This window comes from Chelonoidis abingdonii, chromosome 7 (assembly GCF_003597395.2).
Source record: "Chelonoidis abingdonii isolate Lonesome George chromosome 7, CheloAbing_2.0, whole genome shotgun sequence".
Classification (NCBI taxonomy): domain Eukaryota; kingdom Metazoa; phylum Chordata; order Testudines; family Testudinidae; genus Chelonoidis; species Chelonoidis abingdonii.
In genome coordinates, this window is record NC_133775.1 from 15,646,885 (window position 1) to 15,674,171 (window position 27,287).

General features: G+C 42.5%; 1 protein-coding gene across 4 annotated transcripts in view; it reads right to left on the bottom strand.

The window, feature by feature from the left end:
- DAB1 (DAB adaptor protein 1) overlaps nucleotides 1–15,046 on the bottom strand; it is a 728,182-nt gene extending 713,136 nt beyond the window's left edge. For all 4 annotated transcript variants that reach the window (XM_032803129.2, XM_032803133.2, XM_032803132.2 and 1 more), the window contains exon 1: nucleotides 14,822–15,046. The gene's annotated coding sequence lies outside the window, so the exon portion shown is untranslated. The remainder of the gene's footprint in view (nucleotides 1–14,821) is intronic.
- Nucleotides 15,047–27,287: the final 12,241 nt, after the last annotated feature.

Genomic DNA, 27,287 nt, shown 5'->3' on the forward strand with positions numbered 1-27,287 from the left:
TGAAGGGATGGTAGAGGAGCAGAGGATGAGAGGAAACCTAAGCCCTAGGGACACTATGTAATATATCGGACACTTGTGACTAGCAGACAAGGTGGGAGGAGACACAGTAGGAACCTTATCAGCACAAAGAAAAAATAACTCCATCAGCTAATATGTCAGAATTCCCTTTTGGGTAGAGGAGTACACGGTAGGATGCATACATAGATATTGCTTTTCTAATTCAGGAGATGTGAATGTGTTCAACTTCCCTCTACTGGAGAGAATCAGAACTGTGCAACTGCGTGTCATTGGCCCTATATGCCTGATAGTCAACAGATCATCCTTCTACACCTCAGCTGGTATGCGATTCTAAATAGGAAGTTTTAAGTGGTATCATCAATATGAAATTCCTAGTGGCCAGGGTTTATACAGCAAAATGACAGCCATGAAGTCCTTGGTGGTTACAGATTTGTTCTACTATGTAATACAAAGAAAAATGTCAAACCAAGCATGTAGTAGATTTTTAATGGTTACTAAAGTGGGTCCCAACAATGTGCTTATTTCTCTTTGATTACATCCATTAAAGCAAATTCAGTTACCAAGTTACAATATTTGATTTTTTGCTGCTTTTTAAATATCGTAATGAGTAAATGAAATTCTACGCTTGCACTTGAAATAAAGCTCTATAGGCGGAACAATCTGGAACAAATGCCTTACCACTAAAGTCTTCTTTTATTGTACCTATCTGATGTATGTTGATATAGCCTGGATCCCGGCAATAGGTTACATTCATGCTACTGAACGGATAGGAAATATTTTGGTATTCTGCAGTTTGGAAAAAACTACATTAACAACGAAATTTCCACTCAGATAAGATGCAATAAAGTGTGACACTACAACTAAACTCAGAACTCTTCCCAGAGTCAGGATGAACTGGCAGAACAATAAACTTTCGGAGCATCAGTAACCATCAGCCTATATCAGTGGTCCCCAACGTGGTACCTGCGGGCGCCACGGCACCCGCTGGGGCATTTATGTGTGCCCGCCTAGTGCCCAGCAGGGGAGAGAAGCTGCAGCCCCACGCCTGCCAGAAACAGAGAAATCCGGGGCTGCAGACTGCAGGCGCCTGTGTTCTCTGTCCCTGGCAGCCGCAGGGCCGCGGCTTAAGCTGGAGAGAAGCCGCAGCCCTGCACCTGCTGGGGACAGAGAACTCCTGGGCTGTGGGTGCCGGTGTTCTCTGTTCCCAGTAGGTGTGAGGCCCCCAGGCTCCACACCTGCTGGGGACAGAGTACTCTGGGGCTGCAGGCACCAGTGTTCTCTGTCCTCCCAGCTTCTCTCTAGCTTTGCTCTGCACTGCCCAGAACTGGCACCAAAAAAACCCAAAAAACTACTCCGACTTTGCAGAATGGATGGAATGCCGCCCTGTAGCATGTGCTGCTCCAGGCACGTGCTTGCTCCACTGATGCCAGGAGCTGGCTCTGTATGTGAGTAATTGTTGGCGCCCGCCACACTCTGCTGAGAACATGAATGTGCTACTGGCCACAAAAAGGTTGGGGACCACTGCCCTATATCATGCTTCTGATTGGGGAAAGGTTAGAGACTAGATAACCTGAGCTTGTGTGCAGTAAGCTACAAAGGAAAGAAGTCCTGGCTGCCCTCCGTCACCAAGACACAGTTGAACTGGGTCTCTCAGGGCACTGGTAATGGTGTGTGACTTTTATATCTAGGCTCAGACCGATAATCAAACTTAGTTGCAATCTGCAAGCTATTCAGTGACTTATGTACTGTTCTCAACTCTTATGATTTTATCAAAAGTCATGATGCTTGGCATTTTTTCTGAAGCCCTAGCTCCTGGAGTCATGTGATAACCAGAGACTGTCACTTTTTAATTATTTTAAATAAAAGCTAAGTTTCTATTTCTCCTGGGAAAGGAGAAAAGGTTAGAAATGTGACCCAAGTGCCCCCTAAAGGCTCAAACCAAAAGACGAGGGAAAAGAACCAAGATGTATTATCTTTTATATTCTCATGATTTTTAAGCCAATTTTGTTACTTTTGTGAACTGGTATGATTTTTGGATTGGCAATACTGCTTGTGTGAATCTGTGGGTCTTCTTGCTGCCTCTGCTGCATATGATATATTAACATACCTCATGATGGGTGGTAAATGACATCCTAGGTGGCCAATTAAGCAAACGAACAAAGAATTGGACAAATATGAACTATTTTAGCCCTAGCAGTGGTCCTCCAAAAGCCTGTGTTGAGGTACCTTAGTACACATTGTGGATAAGCTTGTGCTGTCTGGGTTAGCTCTCTTCAGTAGATAGAGGGCTTTAGTCTCCAAGGCTGTCATTCCAGCAGCTTTCACCAGCACCAGATTTATTTTAAAGAAGGCTTTAAATAAATTCAGCTCAGCCATTCTGCAAATTTCCAACAGAGAGATACAGTCAGACATAGATGGACATGGAAATACCCAGCAAGATCATTTACTAAGAACAAACAATCCCTCTCTTTCAGTCCAGCAAGCAAAACATCACACTGTCAAACAAACAGCAGGGGAAAGGCTTGTGTCAAAGAGTTACAATATCATCTCTCACTATCTTAAAGTAATACAGTCACAATTGCCAGATGTTGCCTTTCTAGGTGGAGACCTGCTTCTCTTCCCTTCTGACCAGGGTACTTTCAGGCTGCACAATTCCCTGCCTTCACTGTGTGTTATTTCTCTTAAAAAAAATTTTTTTTTTTATTATTAAAGAAGTACCTTTTGCTGGATCCCACCTAGAAGATTCCTGGGTTCGACCTTCCATGGTCTTCTTGGTCAACTCTGAACCAAATCCGAACAGACCATGGTAGATGTGGACGTATAATGCACAAATGGAAAATCAAGTGTGGCTCCCTGCGACAGACCAAACATATCACCATCCTTTGCCCAATTTATAAATATGAAGGCGGCATCACGGCTAAATTCTACTACTCCTGATGTAGCCATTTGGCTCGATCAACTTCAGATGAAGTTGCAGGTGCTGCTCTACACCACCATAAGAAAGAAGAAAGAACCGTGTTATTCCCAGCACAAACAGGTTGCCCACAAACACCTGCTTGCTTTCTCTTTGGTATTGGTTTGACAGGTATACGGTTATATGTTATAAGGTGCCACACAGCACTTCCTATGCAAGCCTGCTTTATTCTTAAAGTAAAAAAGCATTATAGAGAAAACATTATAAAAACCCCAAATAAACAAACCTATGTGCATGCTAATAAGCATACCAGACATCACCCTAATCCTAAAATGGACTCTGGCAGGACAAGTCCTTCAACATCCTCACCCAAGAGGATTCCTTGTAGTCACCAGATCATCACAGCTTCAGCTCAAAAGAAGCACATTCCTAGTATGTTCAGTTCACCCTGTATAGAGATTGGGGGGCAGAGTCTCTGACCTGGAGTTTCCAGGAGCAGGTAATTAATATACAACAGGTCTCTCTTCCCAGGGGTTGGCTTCAGAAAGGAGAATTTGCATTCCTCTCACCCACTTCACATATTGTTCCCCAAAGACCTTTGAAGCTCCTCATACCTTCCAGAGATTGCATTAGTCTTGTCTTCCTGCTACAGAAGTTCCATACTCTCACAACTGCACATAAACATTTGCATTTTTAATACGATGAACTCCAAAGACGCTAAATTTGATTCAGTGAAGTTCCTTCAGCATATTGCAGGAAATTGTCTGTCTGTCACAAATACTACAGCTCTTTAGATGTTTCCATTTTTAAGAAAATTCACCTTTTCCTCCTAAAATAATCTTGCATTTATCATGAGTAGGTAAGTAAAATGAATATATACACAGGTAAATTCCAGTTAGAATTTCAGAAGGTCTTTGTGGTTAGATATACCTCTACTCTATGGGTGTGATCCCGCTCCAGTTGAAACCAACAGCAAGGCTCTTACTGATTTTAGTGGGACAAAATAAAGCCCTCAATAATCAATGTTAGAGAAGGGCTCAGCTCAAAAGCACAGATCCCAGCACTTCTCAGAACCGCAGAAGTTCATATCTGGATCCAAAGTTTGTATCTGTCATAAATGTGTTTAAATAAAAAAAAAATAATAAAAAAAAAAAAGGTGTCTGTAGTCATGACTACAATGGAATAAATTCCTTTATTTCTGCAGCCATGGAAAAAGTTGCATTCATTTTCTACCCTTAACCTGTTTACTAATCAAAGCTGGCCAGGATAACACCTCTGTTTCCAACACTGACAGCTATTTTCCCAGAGCCATCATTTTTTAAATAAAAAGAAACTATTAGTGATGAGAACCAGACTTAACACAGGGGAAGACTATCCCACATCTACCTACTGGGGGGTTCTTACACACTTTTCTGAAGCATCTGGTGCTAGTCACTGGTAGAGACAGAGTACTGAACCAGAAGGACTGTCATAAACAGATAAGAAAAAAGTTAATAACACAGAAGTACTTTATATCTCTTTGACTGTAAAGGGTTAACAAATTCAGTAAGCCTGGCTGTCACCTGACCGGAGAACAAATCTTGAGGGAGGGAAGTTTCTGTGTGTCCTGTTAGTTTTTGGTTGTTGTTCACTCTGGGGGCTCACAGGGACCAGACGTGCAACCAGGTTTCTCTCCAATCTCTCCAATACAGGCTCTTATAAGTTCAAAATAGTGAGTACTAGGTAGATAAGGTGAGTTAGGCTTATCTTTGTTTTCTTTATTTGCAAGTGTGCATTTGGCTGGAAGGAGTTCAAATTTGTATTTTTGCTGAAAGGATTTTAATTTGTATTGAATACTTAGGCTGGGAGGGTATTCCCAGTGCCTATAGCTAAAAAACCCTGTACCTATTCCATCTTAAATTTACAAAGATAATTTTTACTGTTTTTCTCTCTTTAATTAAAAGTTCCTTGTTTAAGAACCGATTGTATGTTATCCTGGGAGACCCAGAGACGGGTTGGATCACCAGGAATTGGTGGGAAGAAAGAGGAAGGGAGGAAAGGCTAATTCTCTCTCGTCAGGATACGTCTCCTCAGGAGAACTGGAGGGGAAAGAGAAGGAGGAGAGAAAGGTGAATTTCCTCTCGTAAGATCAAGTGTTTGAATCACAGTGATCTTCCAGGTAACCAGGAGGGGAAGCCTGGGAGAGCAACGTGGGAATAGGTTTCTTCACTGTGTAAGATCCAAAGGATCTGGGTCTGGGTCCCAGGCAAGGTTGAGGGGACCAGAGTGACCAGCCAACGAATCTCCTGTTGTCGCAGCGCTACAGGTTCTAAGCTAGTAATTAAGCTTAGAGGAATTCATGCTGGTACCCCATCTCTTGGATGCTAAGGTTCAGAGTGGGGAATTGTACCATAACAAGGACTCACTGCTCTGATCCAGTCTGTCAATTCCTATCTTCTTATTCCTCCCTACCCCATGGGTAACTGTCTGGATCCAATAACAGCAGGGAAATCACCCATCTAACCCATGCTTTATCTATATGGTATTTAGCATATGTAGCCCAAAATGGAAATTAAACATAGCTGAGTTTTGGGGAGGCGATATTCCTATAATGATGGAGAAAAAAAAAAGAACTCTTCCACCGGCATAAACTGTGGCTGCACTATGTTATTATTTCAGCACAACTACAACAATGTAGCTATGGTGGTATCATCCCCATAGTATAGACAAATCCCAGTGTAATGTGATCCTAATGTAAGCCACTCCAATGCAAATGAATGTTCACATGGGGGTTGCAGAATTTTAACGGTATTGGTAAAGAAGCAAAAATCCACTTAAGTTATCTGTATAGGTAAGTGAGCATACACTTTAGTATAACTCTAAACAGGTTTTGGATACCAGCCTTTCATCCTCCAGAAAGATCAAGTCTCATGCTGGGAAAAGGATAAGAAGAATCAAGTTAATATGTTCAGTAATAAGTTACCACCATAAAGAGTACTTGACCAACTTAATTTCCACCTGGTTTGCAGTAAACTACCTCAGTGTGTGTAAAATAGAATGAAAAAGAAATATTGAAAATAACAGATTGTGATTAAACTAGGTCACAATTCAAATGGGACAAATTAGTGAAAAATGATGTTTGAAGACACTCTACTCACCACCCTCCTTACACTAGATAGACTGCTCCATACGTTATTTGTTCCTGTCCCCTCACCGTTTTATTCCCAAAGACTCGATTAATACAAAACGATCCCCAGCCTGCTGTGCCACATGACAGCATAATGCCCACGAGGCATGAAACGTCATAGATCACAGCTTTAAACCCAGCCAACATAAGATATTGGATGTATTTGTTGTTGTTGTGGGACAAACCACAGAGAGATACAGATAGAATGGGCATTTTATTTACATATGAAGTCTCTACATCTATCCACTTGATTTATGGTCTTACAGAGTCATGGAGGATGCCAGAGATAGGCTTATTTTATAACCGCTTGCCCTACATTAGGAAGCATGGTTTTCTCCCATTCTCCCAAATGGCCACTGATATTTCTTTTAATAAATTTTTTTCAAAAAATATTTGGCTGTTATTATGTCTTTAAAAGTCTGGAGCTGGGATTTTGATTCAAACGTCTTCATCTCTTTGGTTAGAACTTTTCAACTCAGACCCATCGGTACTTTAAAGCTACTCCTACAAAAGATGAATAGGATCAGTAGACTCATCCAACCAGGCTCAGCTGACTAAACTGAAATCCCCTCGCTGTTGCAGAAGCAACCTACACTTGTGTGTAGCAGGTTTCAGAGCTCCTCTATGTTCTGTTCTGGAGGGCTAACACCCCAGAATTCAGAAAGCATAAGTCTCCTGGAACCAAGTCCTGGGGGACATAGAGAAGCAGTTATAGACAAGACAACCCAGACTGCCCACAAATATATAAAAAGCTTAGTAATGTAACTCCTAGACTTATTTAAATGATTCAAGAATGTAGAACTCCTTGTTAACTTAAATAGCTTTGGAAAGGTTCTCTTATACTGATTTCTTCACTTGGGTTACCACAGGACTAATGGAATAAACAGCAACATTTTGTAGTGGGGCAGGGTATTAGCCCTTTGGATGACACAATGGGGTTTCATCTAGATATTAATATGAAGGGTGCACTAGAAGCAATACATTTGCATTATGTGCCTCTATTTTATTTTTTATTTTTTTTTAAAAAAAAGTCAGCTGGGATAGTTTCCTTGGTACTGAAAGATGCCACACATGAGCTCACCTCATGTAAGCAATTTTCCTTTATTTAAAACGAAATTAAACCGGCTTCTCCATTTTTTAAACTGCTCTGCCAACTTTTTTGGTGATTTTCTTATATTGATTTTCCAAGACAAAACAGACCATGAAAAGTAGGAAAAGGTAAATGATTTCCAGCATGTATATTTCCAAATACCACATGCTTCACGGGGTCACCAATAGAATTATGCAGTTTTACAATTTGTCAAGCTGCTAGACCAGAAAATACAAAACCAGACAATACTACATAGACATAACATGAGAGGGTGGGAGTAATAGTATAGAAGATATACAGGAATAGGGATAGGAGGGAAAAAGGGGACCAATGATGGGAAAAAAGAAAGGATTTAGGAGACAGATGTCTGGCATTCTTTGAGCCATCTCACCATTGTTAATAAAGCTATTGTGATGGGGCAAGGCCAGATGGCTACAGTCAAGTACTGAGAAACAGGTATGTCAGCCCCAGGCTAAACAAATCCCTAGTACCCTGGTAACCAAATGGCAGTTGCTCCAGGTTAATCAAGGCACCTGGAGCCAATTAAGACCTTTCTAGAAGGCAGTGGAGATAGCTACTTTAATTAGAACACCTGCAGCCAATCAGGGCAGGCTAATCAGGGCACCTGGGTTTAAAAAGGAGCTCACTCCAGTCAGGCAGGGAGGAGCCAGAGGAGAAGGAGTGCGAGTGAGGAGCTGGGAGCAAGAAGGCAAGGAGCTGAGAGTGAGAGAGTGTACTGCTGGAGGATTGAGGAGGACAAGCGTTATCAGACACCAGGAGGAAGGTCCTGTGGTGAGGATAAAGAAGGTGTTTGGAGGAGGCCATGGGGAAGTAGCCCAGGGAGTTGTAGCTGTCATGCAGCTGTTACAGGAGGCACTATAGACAGCTGCGATCCACAGGGCCCTGGGCTGGAACCCAGAGTAGAGGGCAGGCCTGGGTTCCCCCCAAACCTCCTAACTCTTGATCAGACACAGGAGAAGCTGACCCAGACTGTGGGTTCCACAAGAAGGGAAGATCACTGAGGTGAACAAATCCACCAATAAGCGCAGGACCCCCCAAGGTAGAGGAGGAACTTTGTCACGCTATGTATTAAAATTTGGATGCGGATTTATTTTCTTCTTGGTGTTCATCACTGAGAAATGACCTTTTAGAGGGAACTGTAGCACTTTTAAAAGCGGACTGAAAGGTTGGTTAGGGAGTGTTGGGTTAGCCTGTGAGTTCTTAAAGCAGTCCTCCTGCAAGAATCACAAGGGAAACAGTATCCCTGAGCCTCCCAACATAGTTTGGGAGTGGAGTGGGGGGAGATGAGGCAGATATTTTTCCTCTCTTTCTCCTCCCATGGAAGGAGCACCATGGTCATAAAGGGTGAGTCTGGCTGGTATCCAGGATAAAAGAGACCTATATTTAAAGTGTGGCTGCTTTTGTGTTTAAATAAATAAAAATAGGATGTTAATATAGTTTGAATCTTTTTGATTTAAGGTGGGGGAGGATTCTTGTGCAGTAAAAGTACAACATAGTAAAAGTAAGTATCAGCCAGGCTTTGTATAAGTAATGGGCCATATCCTCAGCTGGTGTAAACTGATGTAGCGCCACTGAGTTTAATGAAGCTATGCTAATTTAGACCAGCTGAGGATATGGCCCATTAGGTATTGTTAATCTGTTTTGTCATCTCTAAGTATAGCAGGATGTTGAAGAGGTTACGTGCACTAACAGAGGCACAAAGGAACTAGGTAAGGGTGTCAGAAGTGATTCTGCTTATGTTTGACTGGCTTGCAAAATCATGTTATGAAATGTACAAACTAATTTTCTATTATTGTTTATAATAAATACCACCATAATCAGTGCTGTTTAACATAACATCTGGAAAAAGGGGTAAACAGTGAAGTAGCAAAACTTGCAGACAATACAAAATTATTCAAGATGGTAAAGTCCAAAGCAGACTGCAAGGAGTTACAAAGAGATCTCACAAAACTGGGTGACTGGGCAAGAAAATAGCAGATGAAATTCAGTGTTGATAAATGCAAAGCATGCACATTGAAAAACCAAAATCCCAACTACACATACAAAATGACGGGGCCTAAAAAAAGCTGTCACCACCCAAGAAAGATCTTGGAGTCATAGTGGATAGTTCTCAGAAATCATCTGCTCACTCTGGAGTGGCAATCAAAAGCTAACAATGTTAGCAACCATTAAGAAAGGGACAGATAGACGGCACTAAATATCATAATGCTACTATATAAATCCATGGTATGCCCAGACCTTGAATATTGAATGCAGGTCCGGTTGCCCTAGCTCAAAAAAAAAAAAAAAGAATATATTGGAATTGGAAAAGGTACAAAGAAGGGCAACAAAAATGATTAGGAGTGTTAAACCTCTCCTCATACAGAAGCCACTTAAAAGACTGGGACTTTTCAGCTTGGAAAAAGAGATGACTGAGGGGATATGATAGAGTTTCTTATTCACTTTCTCCACACTATTCATGATTTAGTAGAACTCTTATTTACTCCTTCACATAAAATAAAAACTGGGGTGACCAAACGAAATGAATAGGCAGCAGGTTTACAACAAACACACAACTCACAGTCAACCCATAGAACTTGTTGCCAGGAGATATTGTGAAAGCCAAAACTATAATTGGATTAAATAAAGAATGTGGTAAGTTCCGGGAGGAGGTCCATCAGTGGCTACTGGCCAAGGTGGTCAGGGATGCAACCCTATGCTTTGGACGTCCCTAGCCTCTGGCTGCCAGAAGCTGGATGGCTCAGTAATTGCCCTGTTTTGTTCATTCCCTCTGAAGCACCTGGCTTTGGTCACTGTTGGAAGACAGAATACTTGGCTAGATGGACCATTGGTCTGACCCAGTATGACCATTCTTGTAACTGTGCACGGCCCTTTAAAGACAAAACTGAAAGGTCCCACTGTGATGCTGCACCCCAGATTCTTCATAGTGATATGATGAAGATATGATTATAGCATAATTATGATGTATTTTATGCAAGATAGGTTGTGTAAGTGTCATTGGAAGTTATGATTTTTCTGAATATGATTATCCTATTTGTATGCATGTATCATTTTTGTATCTGAAGTTATAAATACTGACTATGTATCTGTACTTCAAATGTAGCTATACCTGGGCAACACTCACTAGACAAGATGCTTTCAGTCTAGATAGCTGACTGGGAAGGGCCTATTCAGGACAATGAACCATTAGGGAAAAACAATGGGCCTTAGGAGAAGATTCTCTCACCTGGTGAGCCTTCCCCAGAACACTGCAAACAGCCTGTAAGTGATGACTATGTCTCTACAAGGATATGACCAGGCCACAGGCTGCGGGACTCCACCTTGGGATGTCAGTATTTTTTCCACAAACCCATCTGGGAACCAAGTTTTGAAACAAAGAGTTCCCTCCATATGCTAAAGCTATATAAGGCAGGGAGTGACATCTGTTGTTCTTTACTGGAAGTATTGAACCCGGGCTAAAAGGATTTCTAGCCTGTGTATGAAGACCTGAGAAACCCAAGCTGTAAAGCTAATGCAGCTTGTGCTTTAAGAATCTACAAGTCTGCCTGTACCCTCAGTTAGGGTGAGAATCTGCTAATTCATATTCAATCTAGTATATTAAGCTTAGTTGGCGTTTTTTTGTTTATTTGCTAGGTAATCTGAATTGATCTGCTTGCTATCCCTTATAATCACTTAATCTATCTTTTGTAGTTAATACATTTATTTTAGTATTTTTAATCTAAACCAGTGAGTTTGGAGTGAAGTGTGTGGGAATCTTAGCTCAGTGGGGCTGAAGTGTGTATGGAAGTGACTAGGCCAATTTCATGCTATCCCAATACTGGGCTGTCTGAGCACCGGTCCTGACCTCAACACAAGTTACAGCAGCTCTCCAGCTGCTCTTTTTAATAAGAGATTGCCAACAATCCAGCTGCTGGGGATGCAGGGGGTCCTGGCCACATGCTCTTTCCCTCAGCCACACCCCTAAGCAAGGAGAAGACATTCTTGGGTGGGGGGGGGGTCTGGTTTTGAATTTTAAGGCAGTTTTGCCCCAATAGAGCAGTGCAACGCAGCCCTAGCACACCTGAGCAACTGGTCTTATTTTAATCAATAAGTGCTGTGCAAACATTAACAAGCAGTGTTACAAGAAGTGATGCATCTGGTCATTTTTAAGATTCATTTGTTCAAGAAAAACAAAGAAACAATTCAGGTTTTGGAATTCACTGTTGTGTTTCATCGATGGCCCGAACAGGATCTGAATAAGATAACTCTTTGCCTTTCTTCTCCTCCCTTCTTTTACAAAAAGCCCTACACTCCAGATAAAGTAGAGCTTGAATTACTTTGCTCTAAATGGTCTAGGCATTCCTGCATGCAAATTGATAGAAAATTAGCATTACTACAGTTACTCAAGTCCTGATTTGAAGATATCTAAAAATGGAAGGATTTCCCCTCCTCCTCCCCCACCCCAAATCTGGTTTATACAGGTAACATTCCAACTCTCCATCAGTTTGCTAGAACTGATTATTACATAAGTAAAATAAGACAGCACTGAGTGTCCCTCTGCAATAAATATCTGTCAAACAGATGTCACCCTAAGCAATGCCACTCTCCAATCAATGGGAGGATCTGTACTCAAAAGGTTTGCGTGGAGCAATGTTTAGTATGCAAGCATTTGACAGATCAGGCCAAACTTACACTTCATGCAAATTACATGTACAGTAGAACCTCAGAGCTACCAACACCTCTGGAATGGAGGTTGTTCGTAACCCTGAACAAAATGTTATGGTTGTTCTTTCAAAAGTTGACACCTGAACACTGACTTAATGCAGCTTTGAAACTTTACTATATAGAAGAAAAATGCTGCATTGTAGCCATCTTAATTTAAAATAAACCAATACCAACAGACACTGGTCATCAGCGGGCGGACAGGACTGAACCTGGGGCCTCTGGAGCTAAGTACACAAGCCTCTGCTGCATGAGCTAAAAGCCATATGGCTAGTAGCTAAGGGTGTAGAGCAGACTCATTAATCTCTCTCTAAGTGGTCTCGGTGCCACTAGCTGGGACAGAGCACCACACTCAGGAGGTGTGTGGGTTACAAAACAAGCACAGAAACAGTTTCCTTACCTTGTCAATTTTTTTAAATTTCCCCCCCTTTTTTGTAAAGTAGTTTACATTTAACACTGTACTGTATTTGCCTTTTTTTTGGTCTCTGTTGCAGCCTGATTACATACTTCCTGTTCCAAATGAGGTGTGTGCTTGACCAGTCAGTCTAACTCTGGCGTTCCTAACTGAGGTTCTACTGTATGAGATTTCTGCTTCTTGTTTGGACCAAAGAGATAGTCCTGCCTTATCTCTACAGTTTCTACATTATTAAAATAAAGAGATTCATTTGTAAAAAAACAATTAAATGAAAAAAAAACTGCAATTACAGAGAAAGAAGCAAACTCTCTTCACCTCCACTCAAAACTCAGCACTGAAGGCAAGTGGCTTAGCCTTGGGTCTGTTCTTTACACCTCGAAATTATGAAGCATGGATGTGGTGGGAGACTGCTGTACAACATGTACTTGCCTATATCATGACTGACTTCAATGCCACCTCTCAATGAAAGCACTATATACACAATATAGTTTGCCTCAGAATAAATCCTAATAGCTCATAAATTGCCAGTACAATAATCCCTTTGGAATCTCTTCTTTTATCCTGAGTTTCCTTCCTCCTCCCCTCCCCTTTTGTTACATTATAGAAACAAGATAATAAACAGTACAGAGAAGAAAATGTTATGTACCAATGTTCATCTGCAGAACAGACACTACACTCAATTTGCTTAAGGAAATACAGTCAAGCATATACTTCACTGTCAATCTATTTTTAAAAAGGCTACAGGACCTGTTGCACCAAAAAAAAGAGGGTGAGGGGGAGGCAATATGAATTAAAATATTTTTCTTTCACTTTTTAGACATGGGTTTTAGGTTTGTCCCTGGCAGAAAAGCTACAAGAAGCTTACAAATAAAATAGGAGTGGGCGGGGGGGACTTCAATTCAGCCTAGATTGTGGGAAATAATAACATTGGATTTAAACAGAATTAAATAGGTCTATTGAAGATGAAGCTGCAGTGTTGGAGGGTTATTTGCTCCAAGAACCTTTTTAATATGGCTGTATTGTAATACTGCAGTGCAAAAACCTCTCTGGTCATAAAGAGAAATTTAGCTCAGAAGCAGAACTTGTGAGCACTGAAAAATGCATTTGCTTCAATTTGTATTCATTTAATAATGGTGTTACTTAACAAGATCAGTTAAAATGACTGTCCTCAAAAGGCATAACACTGTAACCTCCTCTTATGAGACTCCTAAGGCACTGAAGTAAAATTCATTTGTCTAAACCAAATAACCAGAGCAAGCAGTGGCATTACAAAGAACATGTTTAAAAGGAGGAAAATCTTTACTGACAGACAAGAAGATAGTTTTAAAACAAAAGGGGAAAAAAGCAGGAAGCCAACTAAAATACATATTTCACTGCCAATGAAAATAAACTGTCCCCTGACAAAGAGCAATGCATTTGTCATCTCGCTTTGATTTTTGTCTTAAATTAAGAAGCCACTGAATCTACACATTAGGAAAGAGCTCTTGAAAGCTGGGTGTATACTGTACCACATTACTAGTCAAATCCCATATACTCATGCATAATTATTTTCCTCCAAGGTTATGCCTAATTGGCCACTAACCCAATTGATTAATCACCTAAATTTTAAGGAGGCATCAAGCAGCAGTCTGAAAGGCAGCAAAATGTTTATTTAAGTACCAATATGAAGCCAGTCTGTGACAGCTGGTTCTAGTTACTCCTATTAGGATGTACACATATAGGTCGCAGACAGAAAAAGAATGTTAGAGAGTCACCTAATCTGGAAATCAACAAACCCTGTGGTCTGAGGACAATCTCCACAATTTTAAGTAAATTGTTAGTTTCCAGCAATGGAAGCTGGAAATTATTTTGAGTGTGACAGAGAGGGTCCTTTGAGCACAAATATAATTCCCAAGTCTGCATAGTAAAATGTCCATTTCCTTGAGTCTTAACCCTTATGGTAAAAACAGAGGATAAATGCCATCCATTCATATTGAGTTTTCTTCCTGGCATCACCCCTGTTCTGATTGCAGAGAGAGATGTGACAAATCCTAGCCTTTTGACAGGTCTTTGAGTGAACAACAAAACTTTGAGTTAAAGCCCATTTATTTCTCTCAAATCAAAGTTAATAGGAACCAGGCACATGAGTGTAATTGGCAAATAAGATGCTACATTATGCACACTGCTTAAAGCAAAGCTTTCTTGATCAAGACTTTTATAATCCCCCATCCCCCAAACACACCCACCCACCAATTTTAGATTTAAAACACAAAAAACCTTTGGACATGTATGGGCAGATCCACTAACAGGATCCCTCTAAGAACAGGTTCTGTGGACTAAGATGGTAACATGCTGTAGGGTCCAGAAATAAATACAAGCAATTAAAGCATTTAAGGGGTGGGGTGAAATACCACAACATGAAATTAAACACTGATAGGACACTTGAATCTTTCCCAACCACCTCCCCTGAGCCCCCATTTCTTCATTACTGCAATCAAATAAAACACCTTCCCCTACCTTGAGCCACTGCTGCTCCCTGATCAGCCCCCCACTCATCCTCTTGTTGCAGAAAAAAAGGCTCCCCCTTTGGTTGCCAGTTCTTTTTTCAAGGGGGTCTCTGTGTGTCTGCCTGTGGGCAGTAGATCCCTCCAAACGAAGACTTGGAAATGGGTATTCCAGTGAGCAAATCCTCAGCAGTTTCAGTTCAGTGAGAGCACCTCAATCACAGCAGCAGAAGCAACAGCAGCAGAGACAGCGCTAGTACTCTGCAGGCCACATCGTTCATACCGTATACATCACTACCACATTTCTCCTAATACTGGAGCATGACAGCATTTCCCCACCTGGCGTATAACGTGTGCACTTTGCTCTGCTGTGCAGTAACACATTTATGTGAATACCCTTAATAATTCCCTTGGTCTGTGTCTCATCAGCAGACTATTTGTGGCTCAGCAGGCACAGCAAATAAACGTGCAACCACCTGGAGGGTGCACTTACATCCTTCATTAGGATCTGCCACCTAAAGGTACCAAAATTCACCTGAAGGGACCAGGTGCACCCAATTCATCACACTGGAACAAATTCACCACTCTCACGGTTCCTACTAACTACAGGGGGATTTGCATGTAAAAGTAGAAACTGAACCTTAATCTATCCAAACACTAAAATAGCTGGGGTAACACTATGCACTCGGAACACCCCACATGTCCTGCCCTGGGCTCTTTATTGGTCACTGTCTAGTCACCCACTCTACCACGTTGTTAGTTGCACCTGTACAAAAGTGTTGCATGTTTTTCTTTCTTTTTAAATTCCTGTGTTCTGTGACATTTTGTGGCCTGACAAGGCATTTTCAACCAGCACCGTCAGGAGCTGGAAGTGTGACTTCTGTCACATGGTCTTGATTTTAACCCTATAATGATAATGCCTTATCCAGTGCTCATCACCTTGCTCTTTCAGTGCCTTGCTAGAATATATAATGCCAGCAAAGTGGAACAGTTTATCAGGTGTCTTTTTTGATCTCCTCCTTAACCTGGATCTTTTTTGTTCCCTTTCCTCCAGCATCAGCCATTGGCTTAATCCATTCCTTTCACCCCACCATCTGTCTCGTGCTCACACACACACACACACACTCTCTCTCTCTCTCTCTTTCTCCCCCCTCTTTCCATTTCTTCCTTCTTTCCCATGTCTCAACCCCTCACCGGAAGATGGTTGTTATTGAGGGAAAGCTATGGAAAAAAAGACGGGCTTTACACACTGTCCTGAAGGTGGCAAAATAAGTCATCATTCCAATCTGCGTTAGAATGTTTTACAGCCCAAGTCCTGATGCAGAGAATGCAAAATCTTTTGTGACGCCCTCCCACTTGGTCGGGCACTCTGTCCCCATCTTGTGATGTCTGGATTGATTAGCCTGGTACAAGCTTGGCTAACAGAGCTGGGTCTTTTAGCTGAGGCAGTTGAGGCTCATGGTCTAAGAGTCAGAGATCCCAACTTTGATTCCTGCTGCCAGTGACCCATCCGGGGTGGCATGGTTTTACATTTTATCGGCATGATCATATTTTTTCTTCAATCATTTCTGCTTGACAATCTGACAGGATTTCCTGCTCTCCCTGTGGTTTGTGGACATGGTGATACTTACTGTAACTGCTGGTAAGTCCATTGTGAGAAATGAATCCTTCCACATTTGCAATATACTTTTGAGTTGCTACTTATAGCACTTTCAGGCAGAACATTCCCTTTCTCTGTGGCCTGTTTCTATGTATTTAACTTAATAACTCTGACCTCTAATCAGTTAAATCCACCTCTTTCCATGCGGGGGGTGACAGTCAGGCAAGAATGGTTAAAAAAGGAAATGATCAGCTAGTACACATTTCCTATTCTTCCCATTCATACCCAACAGTCTTGATGGGCTGTAACAAACAGTAAAATTAATTTCTGGCACGGTACACAGTTACCATAACTAAATACATACATGGATAAATTGTGAGCTTGAAAAGGTCATGACTGAGACATGCACATTGGAGGTTTTTGCTAATTCCAGGAGATCAAGCTTGTAATATCTAGAAAAATGTGAGTGTTAAACTGCTTTCCATATTTCTTCATAAGTATTGATCTTCAAAAGCATGGCTGGTTGCTGAACCCCTTAGAAGAGAGAGAGAGAGTATTAACCTTTTTGGAGGGGTTAATAGTAGGCGCTGACTGCAGTGGATTATAACAGAGTTGTTAGCCGTATGTAACCATGACCCACACATGACTGAGGCAAGGAGAAAAAGGTTCAGTCTCTTATCAGCACTCTTCTGTCACATATGTATTACAGAAGGAATAGCTCTTCCTGCTTTATAGACTTCTTTGATGCATACCCTGAGCCATCTGACAATGGCTGCCTCAGCGATTTTGTTACCCTTAACTGCTGGCTGATAAAGTACAAATAAAGCTGTTGAATGTCTTATTGATTGTGTGTAATTGAGATATAACTTTAGTGCCCTTCTTACATTGTACTTATGCCATTCAATTGCTTTGGGGTACTTCAAATTAGGACAGAAAGGTGGTAATGATATTGCCTAGAAACAAATGTTCACTCACAGGAGGAAGACTGGATCCATTCTGCCTCCCACCATGTCTTTGTGAAACGTACAATTATTGAACTTTCATAGAAAAAAATCTCCAAATCAGATTTCTTTTTTGTCAAAGTTACAGTGTCTAGAAGGCTAAGAAACATCAATGTGCACTTAAAGGCTCAAAAGAAGGGGGGTTTGTAGGCTTGGAATACACAAATTAGCTTCCTTGAGGGAAATCTATCAAATACTAAAGAGATAGAACTGTGGTCTTCTAGTTAAGGCCCTGGACTGCAACTGAGAATACCTGAGTTCAGGTCCCAGCTCTAACAGAATTTCCTCAGTATTATCTTGAACAAGTTGCTCTCTTTACCTTATTTCTACTATGGGAATAATAATTATTTCCTGCCTTCAAGGGGGTTGTGTGGATTAATTCATTTGTGTACTTGTGTGGAATTCAGATAGAAGAACAATATGGCCATATAAATAGATGGATAAATGCTAGTTTTCTGAGGATTTCAAGCAATAAATTTTGGGTTCCTTTTACCAGGAACACTTGCAATAGCAGAGAGACAATTCTTTAGTACTGTATATTCAGAGTCAAACCTAGGAATAGGGTGTTTTAACAAACGTTCAGAATGCTTTAGATCTTTGCCTTTCAGGTTTATATCAGTATCAATACTGAAATTTCTGCCAAATTCCATTTTAGCTCAGCCATTGTAGCTCCACCATGTCTGCCAAATACCCTATCTCAGTCTCCTCTGAATGTCCATCTAGTCAGCTTTAGTTGGGCCAAAGTTAGGCCCTGGGTAAGAAAGCCAACTTGAACCAGCAGGTGCACTTGAGGAAACTGTCATCACTTATGTTTGTATACTGGTTTTCCACAAACTTTAACAAACATTCCTTTGATACAGATTTGGAAGCTAGAGAGGTTACCAGAGCCCTGAAGCCACTGGGGGGAGGTGTCAGCCACTAACAAGGAGGATAATGAAATCTATGGTATGATGTTCTTTAAACTTCTTTCTTTGAGGAAATGGTGTCCAGATCTGTCCCTCAGTTCACGTCTAAGGTTGCAGATTTACAGAAATATCTTAAGAGTACACCTCTCTAACTGTTGGTCAGGTTTCAACCCATCTTTCACCAGGAATGCTACTGCTGCACTAACCTCCACTGCCTAATTTGCCAGTCTCATGAGACCTGCAGCACACTGAAGTGACTGCAGACATACGAGGTGGTGCTTTGTCTGACCTACTTGATAATTAGGAGTGCCCCATGGTGATCATAAGAAGGGGGAAGGCCACCGTACGTCTTAAAAGAAGCCCCATAAAAGAAACATGATAAAACTCAAAATATACAAAATGGCATTTCCAAGTCAACACTAAGATGTACGGGGACCTGAGCTGCCAGACGAAAGCAGAGGATGTTTCATTAATAACGACTAAAGCTGAATGTAGGTTAAGTTAAACAAGTGGAACTGTGCACTGCTGCCCATGTAGCTGAGTTTCCTCCAGCCTAACTCCAACAGTTCAGTTTCCCTGGTGTCCTATCCATAACAGTCCCTCCAGAGAGCATAGGCCCAATGACTCTAGTTCCACTAATGGTACAGCTTCCCTATTTTATAAACATGAGAAACAAATTAACACCCAGCCCCCAGCCCATGTCCTTTTGGCCAGAGATTGCTAGCACATAGCCAAACTGGAGTTTCATCTTTACCACAGATTAAGCTGGTTACATTGCTTTGAGATAGCTTGGTTTCCTCAAAAGGCAACCACACCAGAAGTGACCTATCTTTGACTCCCTGTCACCTGTCTCCAAGCCTAGCAGACTAGCTCTCTGGGGATTCTCCTTTCTCCCTGTGGGGTTGGCCACCGGATGGTTCTGTGTCTCAGTGCTGAGATGAGGTGTTTCTCTGTCGGTGCTCTGTGGTGTTGGGTCTGCAGGCTCATAAATGATTCTGTTCCTTCAGATCACTTGTCTCTTTTGTGTAATCACCTCTTATGACCTGGGTGCCACTGCCCCCTCATAAACCTTTTGTATCTTCCTTCTGGTGTCTCTCTAATGTCTGGATCCTCTCAGAAATGTCTCTCTGCGGTCGGTAAGTCCTTGGCTGATGTGTTGTTCTTTAGTGCCTGTATTGCCAATTCTTGGCCATCTCCTCTTGGCAGTATCCCCATCCTTCCGGATCCAACAGATCTCCTCTCATTGCTAACAGTTTTTGGTTCTTCATCCCATCGGTACCTATGCTGGACTGAACTGTTTTGGCACCCCTGTGATGGGGTTATTCCTGTATACAAAAACTACTAAATGGGTCTGAGCTACAAGAAAACAGCCTGGTGTAACAGTCTTAGCTGTTTTCACCATTTATTCTACTTTACCATCCCTTTGTGGGTATGCTGGGGAGGAGATGTTGCAATTAAACACTCATTTGCATGCAAATTCTTTGGATTCTTCCATGGCAAAATTTGTCTGTGACCAGTGTCTGGAATATCACCTCTCGCAAAGTGAGCCTTCAGTTTGCCAGTCACTGACTTGCTTCTTGTATTAGGCAGCCTCCCAAAAGTTTGAATAGTAGTCCACTAATCAAGTACCGTTTTCCTTTATGGTAAACGGGTCTGCTCCCAGTCCTCTTTCTGAAGCATCTGCTGTGAGTGGAGTGTCAGTGGCTCTCCTGGCTGGTAGTGCTTCAGAATAGGGTTTTGTTATCATTTGTTTCAGTGTGACAAATGCTTGCACTGCAGTTGGGGACCTGCCCAGTTCCATTCAACATCCTGCCTTGTGAGCTGATGTATAGGTTATGCTACTGCAGCCAAGCGTGGACAGGAAAACCATCATTCCTATAAAGCACTGTATCCCTGTGTCACAGGGTCCCATGCAGGCCCTCCCACTTTTGGGCCTGGCCCCTGTGTTTTGGCTGGTGTAATAAAGAGTCTTCCATGCCTCTTTTTGTTGGATCACCCCAGTGTCTTTATTTACAATGCTTGTGCAGTTCCAGATCCCCCAACAGTTAGTACCCCATAGACCTTCCCCAGGGACTCCTGGCCCTTGAGGCTTCCTTGTTGGCAAGGAGGCAGAGATACTGCCCTCCTGTCTCCTCCCAGGCTAGCCTCCTCACTGAGGTTTGCCCAGGGCTTTTATGGCTCTCTCCTGCTCCAGCCCAGCTATCACCACTTAGCTCAGCATATTCCTCTGAGCCAGCCCTCATTAGGGCTTGCAGCTGGGCTCCCTGCTGAGTACCTACATCTCTACACCTGGCCTCCTGGCCAGAGAGCAGGCTGCAGCCAGCATTTTGGCAGGGCTTTAAAGGGGGTTTTACCCCTGCCCTGTCACATCCCCAGGAGCTGGCATGTCTCTGACTACTTTAATCTTATTGGGATCTAATTTCTATCCATCTGCTGTGAGTGGATGTCCAGTTTGTCACCTCATGCTGTTTGAGTCGGGTTTTCTGTTTTTGTCCCGGCATCTCTGTAGAAAAGCTCATAGTTTTCTGTCATGGTCTCATTCAGCTTTTGTATCATTGCTCCCTTCATGTACAAACAAGGGTATTATCTGCAATTATTTTCACTCCAGGCAGTCATTCCAGTGCCTGGGTGAGAGTCTTCTCTGGAACACATCTGGTACTGGGTTTATGCCCATCAGCATCTGCAGCCATCTGTGATAACCAAATGGTGTTACAAAGGTTGTCAGCATGCTGGACACTATCCATCTTTATGTATCAAAACCCGTTCTTCACATCTCAAAGCATAAGGATTCTGACTTTGCAAAGTTCTGGCAAGATGCTTTCAGTTGTGAGCAGTGGATAGTAGCATCTTTTCAATGGCCAGCTCAGTGTCTTTGGGTCTATGCAGGTGCATAATTTGCCTGATGGCTTTTTTACCACCACTATGCTGCTTATCCCAGGCTGTACTGGCCTCTACAAGTGCTATGACACCCCTGCTCTGTAGACTTTCAAGCTCCTTGCATACTGGCTTATGTAAACAACAAGGAATCTGGTGGCACCTTAAATACTAGCAGATTTATGCCCAAATAAATCTGTTAGTCTTTAAGGTACCACCGGACTCCTTGCTGTTTTTGTGGTTACAGACTAATACGGCTTATGTAGTATCACTGGAATTTTCCTTCATGGTAAGCACAGAGGTTCTACACTGGGATCTACTTCTAATCACAGCTTTTTTAGAGGCACCTTTCACCTTTGAAAACCCACCCATATGCTTTTCAATTAACCTCCATTGTCCATGGGGCTCCTCCTTTGGCTTCTTGCACTGCAGCTATAAAATTCTGAAACTCCACCCTGATCAGTCCCAGGGCTTGGGTGGCTGTCTTCCCCAAGAGGTGTCTGCAATTCTTATCCACCACAAATTGCCGTTGATACCATCTGTTATTTTTCAGGTTAGTGACTATGAAGTCACATTTTCCTACAAGCTGCATTATGCTATCATTGTACCTTATTAGAGTGCAGCTGCTCATTGTAATGGGTGTTTTAGAGTCCAATTCACCTGGAGAAATCCCATGACAGAAGGTCCCACTATCCAGCTGAAATCACACAGGGCATTTCTCTATACATGTTGTTGCATGCCCAGGGGTTGGTACTGTCCCTTGTTTCTTTCCTGAAAGCTTAAACCTGATATGCTCTCAGGCTCAAAGAGTCATGTCAGCACTGCTGCCTGATATGCCATTTCCTCTCATACAAGTCTGACTGGCTCTCTCTGGGACCTTCCCCTGCTCTTGCACACACTGTTAAAATGGTTTGACTTGCCACACCCCTTGCAATGCTGTCCTATGCAGGGCATTTCTCCTTTCATCACTCATGCTGTATCCCACAGGAAATTCACACTATGGGTAGGGTAGGGCATCTCACTCTGGATAGGGAACGCTGGCCAACTGCTCTCCTTTGCTGTTGTTTCACTGCATGTATTTCTGGAGGTGGCATGCTCCCTAGAGCTTTCATCCTCTCATTTGCCTAAAATTGAGAGCCTTCCCAGAGCAGCCACTCCTGCAGGATGATCCCAGGTGCTGCAGATTGTCCTGTCCCAAATCAGGGAGTCTGTCAAGTCCCCAAAGTTGCAAGCAGGAGCCGGTGTGCATAAGGCAGTAACACAGGAAGTCTATCTCCTCCCTCCCCTTTAGATTGGTCTCTAGTGAAAAACCTGTGTCATTCTGCTTTGGGGAGCAATAGGTCCCCAAGGCTCCTAGGACTCCTATGAGACTTGAGGCATTGGTGATCTTCAGAGTGATGCAGACCTCTCTTCCTTACTCTGCAATAGGGTAAAACAACAGTTGTACTTTCCTGCTGCTGTCAACCTCCTGCATGACAAGGTCTGTGTACAGCCTGCATGCCTTCTCCCCCCAGATTTATTGCTGGGCTGGGTTTGTGTCTGCAAAATCCAGGGCTCTGGGGAGCTTCAGACCAAGTTCCATGGCTCACACTGCCAGCTGCTGGACTGCAGAGAATTCACAGCTTACACTCTGCCATCATGTTTTTCTAGCAGTGATTGAAGCTGAATACAGCTTAAGTGGAATAAGTCAAGTTTTAATTAAATCCTGCGCATTGCTCTGTCCTTGTAGCTGAGTTGCGTCCAGACTAACTCCATCACTTCCCCAGTTCCCTTAGGGTCCAGTCCATAACAGTCCCTGTAGGGAACATGGGCCCTCTGACTCCAGTTCCACTGATCATGACAAAGTGGAAGAGAAGGACTTAGGGCTGGTCAAAAACTTCTCACTGAAACAAATTTTGATGGAAATTTAGGTTTTTAACTAGATGAAGTTCTGTGCAGAAAGTATCTGCTTTCCTTGAACATTTTCAGTTTGCCAGAAAACCAAAACCCCCAAACCTGAAAATCATCACCTGAAAGCCAAAATTTTTCAATTTTTTTTGGAGAGGGAATTGAGTCCTGCTGTTAACAAATGACAGATATTTTGTGAAGGAATGATTTTAGTTTTCCTTTTCTTTTGCTGAGAGGATGAGGAACAAGGAGAACAAAGTTATGAACCAGAGAGAACAAGCTGAAGAGGAAGAAGAAGGAACATGTACCCCTATTAGCCAAACTACTGAACTGAGAGCAATAGAGTGATCTAATGATCTGAGTAAGGAACACCTGCGTTCTAAATCCAGCTGAGTCTGGTCCTCTCTGTAGCATCAAGGCCTAGGTTTTTGAAGGTATTTAAACAGCCACAACATCTAACTGATTTAAGAGCTTAAGTTTTATTTTCAAAAGTGACTTGGGCGCTTACATGAGCAACTGGTTTGTGGCCAGCTGTGGTATGGATCTACCCCATGCTAGCCTGCTGCAGACTGTCCGTGCGGACCCTGCATAACTAGAATACTACATGTCAGCAAGTTCCACAGGGACTTAGTCTGCAGAAGGCCCATGAAGAGTATATTCATACCCTCAGCTCGCCAAGAACCAAATTGTTCGGGCAGGCTAGCCCTTAGTCTCACAGAAAGGCACATAGGAATCTCAATCCCACTGACGAAAGCCTAAAATTTAGGATGACCTACCTACATTCCTCGGGGTATGAAAAATTCACACTTGAGACACATAGTTAAGCCAACCTAAGCTCAGGTATAGACACCACCACGAGGTTGATGGAAGAATTTTTCTATTAACCTAGCCACTGCATCTCAACGGGGTGGATTTACTCCAGCAATGGAAACCCCCCTTCTGGCACTGTCGCAGGAGTCTATACTACAAGTGCTACAGCTACAGCACTCTGGCTGTTCTGCTGTAGTGTAGGGAGAGCCTTAGTCACTTTTGAAATTGAGACTTGGGAATTGAAACACTGAGCACTGCATTTCTTTTAAAAATTTGGACCTTAACTCTGTGCAAAACAGGTACAATATTTACCTGCCCCACAAACAATTGAAGGGATGAATTAGTTCATGTAAGTAACAGCTGTTGAAACTGATACATGGTAACTAATATTACTTAATTCCTTCTGAAAATTAGGCATTCCAGGCTAAAATCCCCACCGACATGCCAATAATAATGTCTCTTTATGATGCAGCACCATAATATTTACATAGCAGCATCATACACTAAGACCCAAGGCACAGCTTACTACTCCAGAGTCCATGTATATAATCTCTTACAGTGCCACTGAGTCAGCTGGGAACTGCGCAATGCCACAGACAGCTGGGCAAGCAAAGGGGCAAACCCCACAAGAAGCAGCAGGCGCAGTGGATACAGCAGTGCACAGCTGCACTGAGGAATTGATTGTACTCATCACAAAGCAGTCAGCGTTTGAAATGGATATGAGGGGAAAATGTTACCCAGCATTACAGGAAAGGTCATTCTGGACAACAGGGAAGTAAGAAGCATGCAGTGCTGACTTTGTTTTGTTTCACTATTGTTCCGCTCATCTCAGAGGTTCATTTAGTTGGTACTAAAAAAAAAATAATCCCATACAATACTGAGCCATTTAAAAACAAAAGACCATAATTCTGTTCTCCCTGCCTCAGAGACCTTCATCTGCACATGAAAGGCGAGCAAATTATCAGATCCAAGTTCTATCTTGTGGACCTGGAAGCAGAATTTTTGCCCATTATGTTTTGTGAGGTACTCCATAGGTGGAAATTAATAAAAGCCTCAAGAACCCATTGCAGACTAATTTTTATTGTTTCCTTTCATAGTCAGGCATGGTTGAAAAAGCCACAGTTCACTTGTATGTTACTTTATACGTTACATCCTCCACTGGGGAGTTGTATCGGACTTGCTTGGGGTGCAGACCTGATGAGCTACCACTACACCTCCATTCTGTCACTGGCTGACATGATCCTGCAATCCTGTATTTTCCAATTGTAGACCCTCCGAATGGGGCTGTGTGCAAGTGCCTGGTAATTTTTAACCCCTACCAAAAGGGTGGTGTGACAAAGTTCCTCTTCTACCTTGGTGGGTCCTGTGCTTATTAGCAGATTTGCTCACCTCAGAGATTCACAGCAGTCCTCAATTTGGCCATTTTTGCTAATGGCTCAAATCTGCCATTCACTCAGCTAACCTCATCACTGGCCAGCATGGGGGAAACGGAGAACAATCCCCACAGTCTCTGTGTCCCACCTACTAGGTCAGAGACAGGCCAGACCCCTTTCCAATTTAGATTTTCCCTTCTGGTGTTTCTTACAGACCAGGAAAACTCCTCCTGTGTCCAATCAAGAGTTGGGGTGGATGGGGGGAACCCAGGCCCACCCTCTACACCAGGTTCCAGCCCAGGGCCCTGTGAATAGCAGCTGTCTACAGTGTCCCCTGTATCAGCTGCATGACAGCTACAACTCCCTGGGCTACTTCCCCATGGCCTCCCCCCAACATCTTCTTTATTCTCACTGCAGGATCTTCCTCCTGAAGCCTGATCACGCTTGAACTCTTCACTCCTCCAGTGGCACCTTCTCACTCCCTGCTCCTTGCACACACCCCTACTAATGATGGGAGGTCCTTTTTAAACCAGGTGTCCTGATTAGCCTGCCTGCCGTAATTTATTCTAGACAGTTCTTAATTGGCTCCAGGTGTCTTGATTAGCTTGCCTGTCTTAACTGGTTCTAGCAGGTTCCTGATTGCTCTAGAGCAGCCCCTGCTCTGGTCACTCAGGGAACAGAAAATTGTTCATTCAGTGGCCAGTATATTTGACTTCTACCAGACTCCTGTATGCCACTGGTCTGGGTCTGCCACAGGTGTGTCCTCTCAACTATCCCATTCCATTTGTCTGGTCTGGCCTGACTGTAAGCTCTCTAGGACAACAACTATTTTTTGACAGGGCCCAGCACAATGGGGCCCAGATATCTTTGATTGGGGTTCTGAGGTATTACCATAATACACAATCATCATCATTAGCATCACCACCACCACATGCCTGAGAGGACATAACTCTCATTATTATATTATCTGTGTATACAACATGTAGTTCTTGCATCAAATTTTTCATCTATAGGTGCTTTACAAAAAGTATCACCATCCTTATTTTACAGATAGAGAAACTGAGGCACAAAGTGGTGAAGTGATTTGCCCTGATCACGTAGCACCAGTGGCAAAGATGGAAGTAGAACCCAGGTGGCATGTAGTTCTTTTTTCCATGTTACATATCTCTATGACCTGTAATATATTTTTATTTGACATGGGATAGCAGGGGATCTCTGTTTCCACAGAATTTCTCTTTCACTTCTGTCATTTTCAGGTTTGCTGTAGGATCTGGAATACAATCAAGCAAGTGGACTTTCTGCCCGCCTCATCATCAGTTGTTTTTGGATGATGCCAATATATTCCTCTCAGCTTTTTCAATACATACTCACTTAAGTTCTGAACTCCCATTGCTATCCAGCTAGCCTCTGTCTCAGATGTCATTGTTCTTCTCTTCATAAACAGTTGGCTTTTTGTTGGTGAGGAATAGCTATCAGGTTCTGTCACACAGGGCGGGTGAAAAAAAATCGCTGTATTTTCCAGACAAATGCGGTGTGTGAAGTGAGATACCTGGGATACCACCTGACTTACCTTGACCAATCACAATTCAACTGTAATATTGAGGATCAAATATTTTCAGAGAACTATTCATGGTGAAGCCATAAAATTGAAAAATGCCAAACTCATTTCAACAATAAATGAATACCAAAAAAAAATCTGCTCATGGATATTCTCTGAAGATAAGAAGGCTAAATTCAGCAGGTACATTATTCGCAGTGAATTATTCGCTCAGCTCTAATTGCCAGTTGCTGAACCTTTATACAGTGCTCTGTGGTAAACAGAAAATCAAGCATATGCAAAGCAAAACAGCATCAAAAGTCAAAGTAATCTCCAAGGGAGATGAACTTCAATGCCAGGTGTAGACAAATGCAATTATTTACTATATAACATTATCATTTGCAACAATATTTTATTCATTATTTAATCACACACTGAATCTACCTCAGCGCCTGTGGTAGACTATTTAGCTATTTTGTTCCATCTTTCACC